At 45.9% G+C, this 17,551-nt stretch overlaps 1 long non-coding RNA gene and 1 pseudogene across 1 annotated transcript in view; both read right to left on the minus strand.

The window, feature by feature from the left end:
- LOC129526012 (uncharacterized) overlaps positions 1–17,551 on the minus strand; it is a 56,146-nt gene continuing 38,595 nt past the window's right edge. The window contains exon 4 of the long non-coding RNA XR_008670579.2: positions 1–146. This is a non-coding gene — a long non-coding RNA (uncharacterized lncRNA). The remainder of the gene's footprint in view (positions 147–17,551) is intronic.
- LOC101145278 (elongation factor 1-beta-like) lies at positions 2,230–3,924 on the minus strand (annotated as a pseudogene).

The following is a 17,551-nucleotide window of genomic DNA, read 5'->3' on the forward strand; positions in this document are numbered from 1 at the left end:
CAGCTTTGTGAGGTAAGCATGTCCACAAGTAGTGTCAGTCCTGGATCTGCAGGCCTTTGATTGGTGATGAAAACTTGCCCTTCCAGCGTCTCACTGGAATCTCACCAACACCCTGGAAAGCAAGTTGGGATCCTTGGCCCCGCCATCTGCACATAAGAAAACGAAGTCTCAAGGAGGGAAAGTGCTTGCCGAGGGTCACACAAATAACAAATAGAAGAGACAGTCTTCATCTTCAGGAGAATCCCTTCCTTCCTTTTCCATTCCATTGGCCTCGGCGAATGGGGAGAGAAGCTTTCCTTCATGAAAACCCCATAAGGAAAGCCTCTAGGAGGATGTAGCCGCGTCTTCTGGGGACCAGCACTTCCCACAGAGGTTACTGGGCACCAACTCTAAACCAAATTATATCTGTTAGAAAGCAAGAAGCGGCCAGGTGCGGTGGCTCATGTCTGTAATCCCAGCACTTTGGGAGGCCGAGGCAGGTGGATCACGAGGTCAGGAGATAGAGACCATCCTGGCCAACATGGTGAAACCCCGTCTCTACTAAAAACGCAAAAATTAGCCAGGCGTGGTGGCGGGCACCTGTAGTCCCAGCTACTCAGGAGGCTGAGGCAGGAGAATCCCTTTGAACCCGGGAGGTGGAGGTTGCAGTGAGCCGAGATCACACCACTACACTCCAGCCTGGGTGACAGAGTGAGACTCTGTCTCCAGAAAAAAAAAAAAAAAAAAAAAAGCAAGGAGCAGAAACCTCACTCAGTCTGGCTTATATAAGAAATGAATCTCACAACACCTGGAAGCCCAGAGGGTTGATCTAGCGGCTCCACGCTGGTAAGGAAGCATCGCTCTGCTCCATCACTGCAGAGAGAGCTTCATCCCGAAACCCGTAGCCAAATGGCAGAAGTTCCAAGCATAACATCCAGACATGACAATAGCCAAGAAGATCGCCTTTCCCTGCAACTCCCTCTTAAGAGTAAGAAACCTTCCCAACAGACCTCCTGAAGACTCTTTGGACAGAATTGGGTCATCTGCCCATTCCTGAACCAATTATCAAGGGAAATGGGATTACCCTTAGTTAATAAAAGCCTTTACATGGAACTAGGGCTCAGGTCAGCTCTCCCTGAAGCCGATGGTGAGGAGTGGAGATGTGAGAAAATAGGATTCTGCTGGAAAGAAAGTTGTAGAAACAAATTTTGGATAGACAACCAATAGTGACCACTGAACCAATAGCATCCACTAAAGAGGTTTGAGAACTACATGGCTCTGATTATGTATCTGCTGGAATGGCTAAAATAAAGATGAAATGTGCCCCCAGAATGAGACAATGCACGTTAAGTGCTTAGCATAACACCAGGCACATGGTAAGCAATCAATAAATACTATCTGTTATTATTATTGTTATTATTATTACCGAGATGGAGTTTCACTCTTTGTTGCCCAGGCTGGAGTGCAATGGCGTGATCTTGGCTCACCGCAACCTTCACCTCCCAGGTTCAAGTGATTCTTCTGCCTCAGTCTTCCTGAGTAGCTGGGATTACAGGCATGTTCCACCATGTCCGGCTAATTTTATATTTTTAGTAGAGATGGGGGTTTCTCCATGTTGGTCAGGCTAGTCTCAAACCCCCAGCCTCAGGTGATCCGCCTGCCTTAAGCTCCCAAAGTGCTGGGATTACAGGCGTGAGCCACCACGCCTGGCCAAGAGTCTGCATTTCTAACCAATCACAGCTGAAAGCAGTGATGCTGGTCTGCAGACCACACCTTGAGAAGCAAGGCTCTAGGTCTCAGGGAAAGCATGAATCAGAGGAATTGGAGAGAAATGGAGGGGAGGGGTTCTCCCACAGGTGGTGGGAACAAATCTAGAGTGTAATGTTCCAAAACTGTTATCAGGTCTGCATTTAAAGTTGGTGTCACTTAAGAAACATAGGTTACAAAATGGCTGGTTACCACATATTAACAAGAATTAGACAAGCCTGGACTGTACTGTTGTGATTAAAACAACAAACAAATAGGTAGGGTGTTTTTAAAACGCTCAGTTGCTCTGCCGTCTTATTAAACACATGGCCTTATGAGGTAGATTTTAGCATTATCCCCATTTTACAGAGACTTCGATGAATTTGCCCAAAGTCACCCAATCAGCATAAGTGACTAAAACTAGATTAAATTTCCAGCTTGTCTAACTCTACATTTTTTTAATCTTTCAAGCTTTTCTTTAAGTGCAATGATCCAGGATGGAATTTAGATCTTGTTGAAAGCAGCCACATCCATGGGCTATACATAATCCTGAAAAGCAGCGATCTGCTCCTCCAGCATATCTGTTCCAAATTTATCATCTTCAACCACACACTGTATTTGAAGTTTCTTAAATCTGTATCCCACTGGAACTAGTTTAGATGAGCCCCAGACTAAGCCATCTGCTTGAATGCTTCTGACTCACTCCTTTCATTTCGCCATATCTGTCTCATCATCCCAAGGTTTCATGTCTAAGATGGAAGACTTGGCAACAAGTGCAGGTTTTTTTTCTTTTAGGTTTGATGATCCTCTCTAATTTTTGCACTTATGTATTTTTTCTTCTATTGATCTTATTTTACTTTTTTTTTTTATGGAGTCTCTGTCACTCAGGCTGGAGTGCAGTGGCACAATCTTGGCTCACTGCAACCTCTGCCTCCCGGGTTCAAGCGATTCTCCTGCCTCACCCTCCCGAGTAGCTGGGATTACAGGCACCCACCACCACGCCCAGCTAATTTTTGTATTTTTAGTTGGGGGGGGGGGTTTCACCAAGTTGGTCAGGCTGGTCTCGAACTCCTGACCTCAAATGACCCACCCACCTTGGCCTCCCAAAGTGCTGGGATTACAGGCATGAGCCACCACGCCTAGCCTTAAGTGCAAGTTTTTTGGCTTTCTTTGATTCATATTGTGCAAGGTGTTTGTTCTTCCCTTAACCTCTTTGCTTCTTCACTTTCCTCCTCATCAGATCCAAGGAGATCAATTTCATCATCATCTTTACTATTTGTAGCTCCACTTACTGTAGTGTCTTCCACCTTAGCAGGACCATACCTGCCCACAGCTTTCTTCACTCCTGGCAGGCTGGCCTTTTCCTTTTCATAAGACTTGATCTGATTATACCAACATAGGGCATGACACAAGTCAGCAGGCGGTGGGCCGGACACTGCTTCATATACTGCCACACGTGCTTGTGATGGCACATACCCTTGATGTAGCTCTTGTCCACCAGGTAATCGTTGAGCACCTGGAGGCTAGCCGGGCTTTTCAGATCTCTGAAACCCATGGCGTCATCGGCTGTATCCAAGAGCTGGGAGCAGCAGAAAGAGCACAAGTTATGGGCACCCTGCGCTGAGAGAGGAAGAGGCTACATTCTTTTTTTTATTCCTCTAACATTTTATCACCCAAGCTTCCACTCTCCAGCAGAAAAATAAGTAACCTTGTTTCATCTGTAGACCTAGAACCCGTCTTTGACTGACTCTTGCTCCCACTTGCTACAGCAGGACCCTAGTTACAACAATCCCCAAAGTGTTTCTGGAAATCCCCATAAAGTATGTTGCACGGATTCACAAAATTAAGATAACCATCTGTAAAGCTTAAGCTATATATATCCAGATCGGTGTTGTTTCAATATTTCTTCCTCCACATCCTCACGCCCGTACCTAATATCCAGCCACACTTTTCTAATCACCATTCCTAGAACACCTGATGCACCTGTTATACCTGCCCAAGCTCCTCTCCAGTGATGAATCCCAATGTCTCTGCTTGGTGAACTCCGCTTTCAAAATCCATCTCAAAGTCCCCTCCTCTGTGAAGTTAAGAGTGCCTAGAAAAAATAAATCAGTGATTTTTTTCCTTCCATTGTGTCTTATTAATGAACACGTTTTATAAAGTGCCTGCCAGGAGCCAGAGTATGAGGATTAAAATGAATTAATAACGTAGAGCTTAGCTCAATGCCCAGCACCCTAAAAGCACTGCATAGAAGTTAGTTATGATGCCGATGATGACGGTGATGATGCTGCCAGTGCGTCTGAGAGAGAGAAAGGACGAACGCACAACCCGGGATCCAAGGGGCCTGGAAGCTGCTGAGAAAGGCCCACAGGAAATCCCAATACCGTGCAAATTGAGCTTTGTAATAAGGCACAGGGCACTTTTGGATCACACGGACGGGATTCTTATCCAGCCTAGGTTCTGCAAGAGATCAAAAAAGTTCCTCCAAGGAGTGGGCATAGAAGGGAGCAGTATAAACAAAAATAAATGCACATTCCAAGAAGCTGCTAAAGCTCTAACCTTTCTGGACTACGCTTTGGAAGTGCCAGTTTACACCAGGCTCGACAGTCGAGACACTTGGATCCGAGAGCCCATGGTCCAGCTGGACCACCCAGCCTGCTCAGGACACCCGCCTCGCGAGTGGAGCGCTAGGATTCAGGTCCAGATCTGACTGGGAAGCTTCCGCAGGGAATTCCGCCCCGGACCCCTGGAGACCCACATCGTCCGGTGTGTTTTCCTTTCACAACACTTCCCACAGCCTGTAATTACATGATTATATATTTGGGGGCATGTGTTTACTGTCTGTCTCCCTGACTGGGCTGTCAGCGTTTTGCTCACCACTGGATTCTCAGGGCTCCGCGCTCAGGAAAGGTTCAGCGAGGTTTGTGTTCAGGGAACTGGGGAGGGCGGGGCCCTAGCGAGGAGCAGCTGGGCCCGGCGCGGGGGTGGGCGGGGCCCAGGGAGTAGGCGGGGTCTGAGTGAGTGGCTGCTGGGCAAGGAGTCTCGGCAGGTAGCACTCTACCGAGAGCAACCCTGAGAGTCTAAGACCCTCGGGGGTGAACAGCCCCTGTCGGATGGGTAGCCTGCTCCAGCCAGACCATCCTCCACCATGTCCACATTGAGCTTTCAGAAAATGTACATTCTAACCATTGTAGTGGCCCTTTCCCGCCTTCAGAATAAAATCCAAATCTTAAATGCAAGATTATAAGCATCTTTATTCAGTTACATTTCAAACGCTTATTATTCTGAAGGGTTTTTTTTTAAATTAAGCATTAAAAGTTACTTTAATAAAGCAACTCATGGATATGTGATAAAATTGTACAAAACTAAATACACTCACAAGTGTATGTAAAACTGTGACATCTGCATAAATTTGGCGGGTTGTATCAATGTTAATATCCTGATGGTGATAATGTAATATAACCTTGCACGGTGTTTCATTTGCTTTATTTCTTACAACTGCATATGACTCTAAAATTACCTCCAAGTAGTTTTTTATAAATATACATATATAACAGAAAACAGTTGCCACTAAGCTATTTTTTAATACTTTCTCTGTATACCTCGTGTTCCCTGAAAGGTACTTGAAGGGAAAAACCAGGTCTGATTAATTTTCATAACAGCAATAGAAGTTAGTAGCTTCGTACAGAGTACAAATGAATTTCTAAGAATTCTCAGGCCACAGTTCAGTGCCTAACTCAATGATTAAGCTTGTGGGACCTTTTAAGGCCCTGGGAGAGACCCTGGCAAAAGGTTCACATGATCATATATTTTTGCAAAGTTTGAAAAATTAAGACATTTTAGTGGCCATCTATTAAGATCACTGTTTCTTTTCATTCTAACTTTCCTTTATCAAATTTCTCTTCCATCAGGTGACAGTGTCCTGGCTCAGGGCATTTTGGGGTCTTGCTAAGGGGAGATTGAGTTGGAAATGCTCCATTTTAATCACACTTTGGAAAGATGCTTTGGGGACTTTTCAGTAAAACAGGTGAGAAATTTGCAGTCTCCTGATGTGGATATATATGAAGGGCATCTTTTATTTTTTGTGTCTTTAAATATATTTTTGAAATCCTCTAGAAAAATTCACATAGTAAAAAAATGGTACATGAAACAAAAAGAAATAAAGATGAGCAATAAAACCAAAGAAAATTATTCTGACACTGAGGAGCATAAAAAAATCAATTTCAGGTAATACTAAAACATAATTAATTGAGAATAAGAGACACATTTTAAATAACAACAATAGTCAGGCTTTTGGATTGCTTGATAATCTAATGATAAGAGTGAATTACAGGGACCCACTAGGAATAGATTTAAACTTGCTCAATGATTTGCTAAGGAATACTAACAACTATGAAGATAATATCAAACACCTGACCCACACTATGGAGAAGACACTGAGGACTTACTGGTTATGGGTGTTATCAATTTAATGAGTCACTGTGCATTAAGCATTCACTGTGCGAGAAAACTTCAACTGCCCTGAAAACTTATAGTTCATTCACGATAGGAATTTGATACTTCCTCAAATTTGACAACAATCTTAAAAAAACTTATATCCCTTACATGTGACATTTGTTACGGAGCTGAAACAAAGAATTCCAAACTCTCCATATAAAAACAAATTATGTTTTTATTTTTATTTATTATTATTATTTGAGACAGAGTCTCTGTTGCTCAGGCTGGAGTGCAGTGGTGTCATCTTGGCTCACTGCAGCCTCTGCCTCCCAGGTTCAAGCGATTCTCCTGCCTCAGCCTCCCAAGTAGCTGAGATTACAGGCATCGCCACCTCACCCAGATAATTTTTGTATTTTTAGTAGAGACGGAGTTTCGCCATGTTGGCAAGGCTCGTCTCGAACTCCTGACCTCAGGTGATCCACCCGCCTTGGACTCCCAAAGTGCTGGGATTACAGGCATGAGCCACTGCACCCGGCCTCCATATAAAAACAAATTATGATCAACCACACTAGGAGAGAGAGGCTGATTATCTATTTTCTCTATGGAAAATGTAACAAAATCCTTGTTTATACAAAGATGTGTCTTGGTCCATTCGGGTTACTATAACAGAATACCTTAGGCTGAGTATTTTATAAACAATAGAAATGTATTGCACACAGTTTTGGAGGCTGGGAAGTTCAAGATTAAGGTGCCAACCAACTCAGTGTCTGGTGAGGGCTTGCTCTCTGAGTCAAAGATGGCACCCTCTTGCTGAGTTCTTACGTGGCAGCAGGGACAAATGAGCTCCCTCGAGCCACTTTTATAAGGGCATGAGTCCCATTCCTGTGGGTGGGGTATCGTGATTGAATCACTTCCCAAAAACCCCATCTCTTAATACTATTACATTAGAAATTAGATTCCAACATAGAAATGTTGCGAGGACACCAACATTTAGACCATAGCAAGGTGATTAAAGATTATGCAGCCAAATATAGTAGGAAAATGATCATAATAGAATATTTCAAATTGTTAATAAAAATATTAGGTGTTTTTCTGAATCTTGTGATGTTCGTGGTACTGGACAACTTCATAAAATTTGTATGTAAGCATTCACTTTCACTTCTAACTTGGCATTCATAGTTTTGTATTCTTTTCTTAGAGAACCAAGAACTACAGAAGCATCAGGCCTCCCAAACCTGGATCTGCCTCCATCTCTGTAATCCAAGGCTATACCTGCCTCTGCTTACCTTGTCAGCCCCAGCTTCCACCACCACACACCATCCCCAACCACACAAACACCCAGGAATTCCAAGCACCAGCACTTCACATATGTTACCTCATTTAATCTTCACACAATAGCTAGATTCTATTCTTATTCCTACACTGACAGATTAATGGCAGAGCAGGGGTTCGAACCTAGGTAGCCAGGTTCCAGCGTCCATGCTATTAATGAGAACATTTGATTTCCTCCCATGTTGGTCATATCATCTTTAAAATTTATGAAAAACTACTAACAGTGCTAGAGTTAGAGGCATTATCATTTCATTCTCATAACAACCTCAGGAGATAGACTGAGACTGTTCACTTCCATGCAAGAAATGCTAAGGATGAATCAGTCAGGATAGGCTAGGACATGCTGCAGAAACAACCTCCACAATCTCTGCGCAACAATGAGGTTATTTCTCAGCTCCTGTTCTATTTGTTCTATTTCCTTCCAGTCATGTGGCAGAAACACACCAGCGATCCTGCTGTCACAACCCAGCCTGATTGGGGCTGCTCAGATTAGAGATAAGCGTGAGATGCTATGGGGAAAAAGGGACGGATGGCACCTAACCTAGCTTTGGAAGGTGAGAAAAGAGTGACAAGGATGCTTTCCTAGAGGAGCTGATACTTGAATGAGCTTTAGAATAGAGCAAAAACTAGCAAAGTGGGTGACGGGAGGAAGACTTCTTCTTTTTTTTTTTTTTTTTTTTTTGAGATGGAGTTTAGTTCTTATTGCCCAGGCTGGAGTACAATGGCACGATCTTGGCTCACTGCAATCTCCGCTTCCTGGTTCAAGCAATTCTTCAGCCTCAGCCTCCTGAGTAGCTGGGATTACAGGCATGCACCACCACACCCAGCTAATTTTTTTGTATTTTTAGTACAGATGGGGTTTCACCATGTTGGTTAGGCTGGTCTCAAACTCCTGAACTCAGGTGATCCACTTGCCTCGGCCTCCCAAAGTGCTGGGATTACAGGAGTAAGCCACCGTGCCCAGCCAGGAGGGAGGGTTCACTAAGAAAAAATTACTGCCCCTAATTTACAGAAGAGAAAACTGAGGCTTCTCCAAGATCACGTATCTCACCAGCAGAGGGCCAGAGATAGACTCAGTGAATTGTTTGCTCTCCCTACAATGTTGTATGTCTGTCTTGCATGCAAATGTTTCAACATGCCTCTTCTCCTACCTGAATCAGAACCCAGCCCTCCAGCCCCAGTGAGGGGGCACAAAGAGGAAAAGGAGCTGCCGCGGAAGGAAGGCATATGCCAATGAGTTCCTGGAGGTGGGGGTCTGGGGGATGAGCACGTGGGAACCAGCCTGAGCATTTGTGAGCTCTGGAACAGTCACCCTGGGCTTCCAGACCTTCATTTGAATCTTTAATGAGCTGGAATGACCTGAGAAAGAGGACTAGGAATCTACTGGGAAAACCCCAGCTCAGAGGGCCTCTGGGGAAGGAAACCTCCTCAAATCCCAGGCTTTCTGGACTCTTCTTCTAGTGCTCTTCCTTTTCCTAGGTGCGGCAGACACTGTGTTGAGTACCTGCCCCGCCTACACCTGCCTCCCTGAGAGCTGTCCCCTCACACCCACTCTCAGAACCTTCTTGGTAATGTCTGTGCCCATCCACCCCAGCCTCAGCTGAGGTGGCCCAGACAGGGATGTAGCACAGACAGAGTGGGACAGGGAGCAAAGACCGTGTGGCTCTGAAGCGAGTAATTGCAGCGCTGAACTTTCCAGGACACCCAGCGGTAGTACCATTCTTTTTTTTTTTTTTTTTTTTTTTGTCGCCCTTAAGGCAGTTGAATGGGTTCTAGTGATGGTTCTGTTAAATTAAGTTTAGCCTAAAACTGCCTCCTTACATATTTTAAGTTCGGCCTAAAGGTTTCTCCTACCTAGTGAACTGTAACCTAACTGGATGTGTGAACAGACTGTAACCTCCTCTTGTGCCAGTCATTGAGTTTCTGCCAATCACAGGTGGCCAACTGTTCAAATCATGTTTAAATCAGGCGAATGCATGTTGTAACCACGTGGGCTGTTTCTGCACCTCCATTCCACCTTCTGTAGGTCATTTTCCTTTTTCTGTCCATAAATCTTCTTATACCACATGACTAGCTGGACCCTCTCATTGAAGGGCTGCCCAATTCACAAATCCTTCTTTGCTCAGTTAAACTATGTCAATTTTTAAATTTGTCCTCTTTCTTCCTTTTTCTTTCCCTTTCTTTCTTTCCCCTTCTTTCCCCCCTTTCCTTCCTTCCTTCCGTCCTTCCCCCCTCTCTCTCTGTCTCTCTCTCTCTCTTTCACCCAGAATATAGTGCAGTGGCATGATCACAGCTCACTGCAACCTTCCACCTCAGTCTCCCAAGTAGCTGAGACTACAGGCACGTGTCACCATGCCTGACTATTTTTTGTATTTTTTTGTAGGGACAGGGTTTCACTACGTTGTCCAGGCCGGTCTCAAAATCCTGGGCTCCAGCAATCCTCCTGCCTCAGACTCCCAAAGTGCTGGGATTATAGGGATCATCCTGATGCTGCCTGTCAGATTGTGTGCACGTGTGCCTTTTCCTGGGGCATGTCTCCTAGGAATCCTCTTAAGATCCTAGAGTGATCTATGGCCCAGAAAAGGTTAAGAACTATTAAAAGAAAAAAACTGGCCGGGAACCATGGCTCAAGCCTGTAACCCCAACACTGGGAGGCTGAGGTGGGAGGCTTGTTTGAGCCTGGGAGGTCAAAGCTGCAGTGAGCCGTGATTCTGTCACTGCACTACACGGGTGCATGCAGGTTCTTATTCCTGTCCCCTCTCACCTCCCTCATCTGTTTTCCAGAGGTCTCCAGTTTTGGTCATTGAGGTATCCAGACCCAATCTCAGGTGGAACAGAAACCAGAGTCTTTGGTGGCAGCTCTTGGGCCAGACCCTAATGCTCCTGATGGCTGCTGTAGTACGTACGGGCAGCAGAGAGCTGTGGAGTTTGACTTCCTGCCTGGAATCAGGTCCTTTCTAAGGCCTGAGAGTGAAAAGGGAGCTGCTTGGAGAGCCCAGGCTGACCCACTCTTGGAGGGAGCCAGGGAAGGGGGGCAGAATTGGCATGCCGTCTCATTCGTTTTGAAAGAATATTGTCTCTCTGTCTCCCAAGAGATGGGCTAAGCGCAGACTCTGGAAACTGAGCCAGGATTTTAGGACATCTGGATTCCTCTCTCTGCATGGCAATAAATAAGCCCTATTCTTGGGGACACTTTGGGCATCACAAAATGATAGATAAGAAAGTCATCAGAGCAGGGCGCGGTGGCTCACGCCTGTAATCCCAGCACTTTGGGAGGCCGAGGTGGGCAGATCACGAGGTCAGGAGATCGAGACCATCCTGGCTAACACGGTGAAACCCTGTCTCTACTAAAAATACAAACAACTAGCTGGGCGTGGTGGCGGGTGCCTGTAGTCCCAGCTACTCGGGAGGCTGAGGCAGGAGAATCGCTTTAACCCAGAAGGCAGAAGTTGCAGTGAGCTGAGATTACGCCACTGCACTCCGGCCTTGGTGACAGAGCGAGACTTCATCTAAAAAAAAAAAAAAGAAAAAGCCATCAGAAGATAACAATTTTTTTTATTTTTTAGAGACAGAGTCTCACTGTCACCCATGCTGGAGTACTGTGGCATGATCATAGCTCACTGCAGCCTTGAACTCCTAGGCTCAAGCAATCCTCCTGCCTCAGCCTCCCGAAGTAGCTAGGACTACAGATATGCATCACCATACCTGATTAATTTTTTGTGTGTGTGGAGACTGGGGTCTCACTATGTTGCCCAGGCTGGTCTCAAACCCCTGGTCTCAAGCAATCCTCCCACCTTGGCCTCCCAAAGTGCTAAGATTACAGATGTGAGTCACAGTGCCCAACTGAGAAAATGATTTTTAAATGCAGGTCACATTTGTGGTTTGTGTTACTTCCTGATTTTGCTAATTAGAGCAATACACAAACCCACCACTTCCCTTTTTTCCTCCTATAGCTCTATCTATGAAAATTCTATGGTGGGCATTTTCTTCTTAGTTTTCCCCAAAGCCTAGCCAGTGTCTCTGGGACTTCAAACAGGGGAAGAAAACCATTCTTATGAAGACAAGATTGTACAGATTTCTATTCCGGTCAAGTGTTAATACCCAGAGTAGTTAATGCTTCCTTCCTCACTCCCCAGAAATCTTGGCAGCTGATCCTGGTTGGAGGCCATCCCAGACCTAAGGGCAGGAATATGGTGGCCATAAAGAGGATGGAGAAAGTTGCTAGACTGAATCAACTGTAGCCTCCAGCTCCTTATGAAAAGTGGAAAGTACATGCTGGGTTACAAGCTGACCCTGAAGATGATCAGACAAGGCAAAGCGAAATTGATCATCCTCGCTAACAACTGCCCAGCTTTGAGGAAATCCAAAATAGAGTACTAGGCCCTGTTGGCCAAAACTGGTGTCCGATATTATTGCCACTACAATGGCAAGAATATTGAATTAGGCACAGCATGCAGAAAACACTAGAGTCTGTACATTGTCTATCATTGATCTCGGTGATTCTGAGTTCATTAGAAGCATGGCAGAGAACACTGGTGAAAAGTAAACCATACAAAATTTTGTTTAATAAAACTTGCCCAGAACTTGTTTTTTGTTGTTTTTTTTTTTTTTTTAAAGAGTTCACGTCACCATTGCAAGAGACAGTTGGAATCTTCCCGTTTCCTCTGTTCTCAGTGTCACACACTGAGAACTCCTGGGTGATGATAACCTCAGAGGGGTTCTCTATCAGATGCCACCTCCATCTCAGGAAGTGATGGGGGGGAAGTTACACTGGACACTTACTGAGTACCAGGCTCTGTGCTGCTTTGACACATCCAATGCAGGATTTATGATCCTCATTTTTCAATCAGGGAAACTAAGTCTCAGAGCAACAAAGCTTTCCCAGGATAACTTAGCTAGGGGTCTCAGAGTCTGCCTGCAAACCTAAGTCTGATCGGGCTCCAGAAGCTGTGTGCTATCCACTCTGTAGCTCTGTTTCAGAAACATCACTTTCCTTATTGTCGGTTGAGATTCCATACTGCCAGACCAGGGAATCCCATTCTCTCCCAGTAGGAAATTTCACAAACCTCCTAGTCAACAGTGAATTGGAGAGTCGCCCCACAAAAGCCTGGGCATCCATTTACTAAATGCAGGCTGGGGGAGGGGCTCAGGCAGTCGCTGGTTCTGGTTCCTTCTTGAGTTTGACTTCATTTCCTGTCCTTGGAGGCCATGGGACACCCCCATATTCTTCCCATACGTTGACCTTTTTTGATTAAATAGGGAGAATAGGTTTTTGCTTCTTTTTTCCTTTCTTTTTCTTCGAGACAGTGCCTCACTCTGTTGCCAGGCTGGAGTGCAATGGTGTGATCACGGCTCACTGCAGCCTTGTACTCCTGGGCTCAAGTGATCGTCCTGCTCAGCCTCTCGAGTAGCTGGGACTACAGGTGCACACCACCATACCTGGTGAATTTTTAAATTTTTTGTAGAGACAGGGTCTCGCTATGTTGCCCAGGCTGGTCTTGAACTCCTGGCCTCAAGTGATCCTCCTGCCTCAGCCTCCCAAAGCACTGGGATTACAGGAGCAAGCCACCATGCCTGGCTGGTTTTTGCTTCTTAAAATCACATGAACCCTGATTAACACAGAAACAAATCAATCCAGTTCTTTTTGTTTTGTTCTGAGGTGGAGTCTTGCTGTGTCGCCCAGGCTGGAGGGCAGTGGCGCAATCTTGGCTCACTGCAACCTCTGCCTCTTGGGTTCAAGTGATTCTCCTGCTTCAGTTTTGGAGTAGCTGGGATTACAGGCATGCGCCACCACATCTGGCTAATTTTTGTATTTTTAGTAAAGATGGGATTTCGCCACGTTGCCCAGGCTGGTTTCAAACTCCTGGCCTCAAGTGATTTGCCTGCCTCGGCCTCCCAAAGTGCTGGGATTACAGGTGTGAGCCACCGTGCCCAGCTTAAATCCAGTTCTTTTATTGCTCACTTTTCAAAACGTTCCTGAAAACTTCAATAATGACATTTATGAAGTCTCAGACACCAGGAATGTCTGCATGGCTGGTCATGTGGCAGTGCATCTGGGGTCTTCCCCATTGTCTTCCTTTAATAACAACCTCTGCCATGTGCACGCCACACTTTCTCCCAGCTGCCTCCTGGATTTACAGGAAGCACAGCCTAGTGGGAGACGCTTAGGTTTGGGAATCAGAGCAGAGTTTGAATCCCGGCTCTACCAACTTGAGTAAGCAGCTTCACTTCCCAGAGCTTCAGCATCTTCTCAACTGCCAAATAGGAATAACAGCATCTCCATCACCTGGTTGTTTTAAAGATCTTAGAAAATGAAGTCTGTAAAACATTGAGCACAGAGGAGACATCAATAAATGACAAATGTTACTTTGATTTTAACCCCAGATTTTCAGGGACTGTCTTTATGACAGTGTTCTCTCCTGTTGTTCACATAAACCTGGAATGGAATTATCATGGACTTTCTGATATTTTAGTATCCAAAAGGCATCTCCCAAACCAACACCTTATGCTCTAGAGTCTGGTTTGGAATCTGTGGTCTTTGCACTTAAGACCTGGGCCTCAGAAGGGGTGGGCGGTGGCAAAGCCTGCTCGATTGTCCCTGACAGGGGAATTTCATCACTCCCAGGCTCCTAGTCCTGGTTGACAATGACACCTAAGCAGGCGGCACTGTCCCTGCTGCCCCCACAGAGCCGCAATCAGGCCCCATGCTTGGCCCTGCCAGGCTCCTGGAGAGCTCTGGATCCTGGTCATCAGCCTCCAGTGCCAGCTGTGCAAAAAGAGGCCACTTTACATTTGATACAAAGCATCAGCCAATCTCATTCAGTGTCTGGAATATGCTAAGCTCCGGATGTAAGGCTGGTAAGTAGCGCTTCCACACGAGCTCCCTTTCTGCCTCCCCACCACTGAGACGCTTATGGACCCAGATGAACACGCAATGCCTTGTCTTTTCCGCTGCTCATCTCCCCAGAGGTCAAGAGATGCTGTTCCAGGGAACAGTCTGAGAAAAGCCCCATTCTCCTCGTTGCTTCTCACCTGCCAAGAAGCCCCGGCCCGCAGGTGCCTGGTGGAGGTGGAGGAGCTGCCAGAAGGCATCAGCCCATTCATGCTGGTTAAGAAGTGGTCTTCTCTGTGCCAAGTCCAGCCTTGGCAGCTCCATCGTAGGGCCTGGTTCTCATTCACAGCACCTGTCTGCCCAGGCCTCAAACCCCATCTCCCACCCCTGCTGCTTTGCACAAATGCAGGTGACCCCATGACCAGGGCCTCCCTCGGAGCCCACGGTTCTTCTGACAAAGCCCCGCTTGTTGGAAACGCTGAGTCTCAGAGAGTCGCCAGTCCTAGAAATAAGAGAAGCCAAGAGATGGATGATCCCGCCCTATGTGCTCCTTTCATAGGGAGGAACTCCAGTGGAGGCGGGAGAAGGATCTTGGAAAGCATCATTGGGTCCGGCAGATCTCAGCTCTAGCTGCGCTTAGAATCATCTGGGGGAACTTTAAAAAATGAGATTCTGATTTAAATGGGGGGTGGGGAGTGGGCAGTGGGGTGGGAGGGAGAACCCTCAGGGGAGTCCAAATTGAGAATCCCTAATCATGTACAACCCAGAACCTGTCTTACACATGGAAGAATGGAGGTCCCTAGAAGAGGGCCTTTGAGGTTGTTAATCTCGTCTAACCCACCTGCTTACAGTTGCAGACACTGAGGCCCAGAGAGGTTAAGTAGACTCAAGGCTCCTGGCTAGTAAGTGCTACCTTTTAGTATTTTGGGCAGTTTGACTTCTAATTATCTCAAAATGGTTCTGTTTCTATCATCTCTGGTTTTATTGCCTTAAAGATCTGCTTTAAACCTATCATGATTCCCTAATGGGCCAGGCTGGAGTGCAGTGGCGCAATCTCGGCTCACTGCAAGCTCCACCTCCTGGGTTCACGCCATTCTCCTGCCTCAGCCTCCCGAGTAGCTGGGACTATAGGAGCTCACCACCACGCCCAGCTAATTTTTTGTATTTTTAGTAGAGACAGGGTTTCACCGTGTTAGCCAGGATGGTCTTGATCTCCTGACCTCGTGATCTGCCTGCCTCGGCCTCCCAAAGTGCTGGGATTACAGGCATGAGCCACCACACCCGGCCAATTTTAAATATTTAGATATGGGATGTGGGCATCCATTTGGACCCTTGCCTTGGCCCTGAATGTTTTGGGGACATCTGCTTTTCAGCTTTGGCCCCTGTAGGTGGAGGCTTCATGGTCCCTGACTTGTGAAAAGGCCCCTCAGGTCTCCCAGAAAGGAATGGAGGGAACTGGCCTCAGTGTTGACCCCTGTGGATCTCAGAGAAGGCAAGGTGGTAGTCAGCCTTGCTGTGGGAAGGCAAGTGGCCCAGCCCTCCAGTCTTTATAAGAGCAGCACTGGCAGTTGCTAGTGGGAGTCACAGACTATACTTATGGTCAAAAAGAATTCACAAGTTGCTGATGTATTATGGAAACAGGATGTGGCCTCCCCAAGCCCTGGTTGGTAAGTACCTCCTTTCTTTCTTCCTGCAGTACACTTCTTACAAAGTCCTGTTTTTAAATTCCAAGGCTATGGTCTTTTTCATTTTCACAACAGAATTTCCATGGAATACATGAATACTAGGAACAGGACTGCTGGGTCATAGGGTATCTCAGATACTAATTTGCCTAAGTAATTCTAGATTGTTCTTTAGAATGGCTGCACCTGTCTACCGTCACACCAACTGTGCATGAGGGCGCCACCACCCCCACACTTCTGCAAACACCTGTCATGATTTAGTTTTCTAATTTGTGCCAGATCAGCAATAGAAAAGTTATATTTGTTGCTCTAATTTGCAATTTTTAAATTACTAATGACTTTGAGCATCTTATCGTATGCCTGTTAGCTTCAATTATCTCCACATCCTCCTATGTAGTATCAGCCTGCCCATCTTTCTCTAGGGTTCTCTGCAAGGATAGCTGGGAGAGACTAGAACCAGTTTGCTGATATCTAGAGTTGCTATGACAGAATAGTGGAGAGACCATGCTGGTACAGCATTAGTCACTCCTGTTTCTTCTCATCTCTTTAGGACTGCCTCTCCTACCTTCTGGCCCCCCAGCTCCCTGCTCTCCAGTTGTGCTGGCCAGGAACATACAAGGCCATTTCCGCCTCTGGGACTGTTGCTCCCACTCCTCTGTCTGCTGGGACCACTGACATGACAAGGCTCTGCCCACTCTCCCTGGAGTTTCTGCTCAATGACATCTCAGCAGTGACATCTTCTGTGACCTCTGTATCTAGAGTAGCACTTTGACTACTTCTCCCCTTAGTTTTTTTTCTTAGCACCTCCCATGACCTGGCATTCCCATTGCCTGTTATGTGTTTACTGGTTTGTTTACGTATCGTGTCTCTCCTAGGTGCCACAAAAGCAAAGACTGTGACTGTTTGTTCACTTCTATATCTTAAGTGAGTGCAAGGGTGCCTGGCACGTAGTAGGCACTCAATAACTCAATAATCACTTGTTGAATAAATTCCTTTTTAATATGTGATATTTATACATACTAATGGGGTACATGTAGAAGTTTGTGACATGCATAGGGTGTGTAATGATCAACTCAGGGTATTTATAATTTCCATATGTATTTATCATTTCTATATGTTCCACATTTCAAGTCCTTTTTTTTTTTTTTTTTTGAGACAGGGTATTGCTCTGTCACACAGGCTAAAATACAGTGGCTCACTGTAACCTCAAGCTCCTGGGCTCAAGCAGTCCTTCTGCCTCAGTCTCCTGAGTAGCTGGGACTACAGGGACCCACGACCATGTCCGGCTAATTTTTAAATTTTTTGTAGATGGGGTCTCACTGTGTTGCCCAGGCTGGTCTTAAACTCCTGGCCTCAAGCAATTCTCCCACTTTGGCCTCCTAAAGTGTTGGGATTACAGGCATGAGCCACCGTGCCCAGCCTCTTACAGTTATTTTGAAAAATACAACACGCTGTTGTTAACTATAGTCACCTGACTATACTAGCAAACATAACTTATTCCTTCTATCTAACTGTATGTTTGTACCCATCAATGTACCCAACC

This window comes from Gorilla gorilla, chromosome 10 (assembly GCF_029281585.2).
Source record: "Gorilla gorilla gorilla isolate KB3781 chromosome 10, NHGRI_mGorGor1-v2.1_pri, whole genome shotgun sequence".
Classification (NCBI taxonomy): Eukaryota; Metazoa; Chordata; class Mammalia; order Primates; family Hominidae; genus Gorilla; species Gorilla gorilla.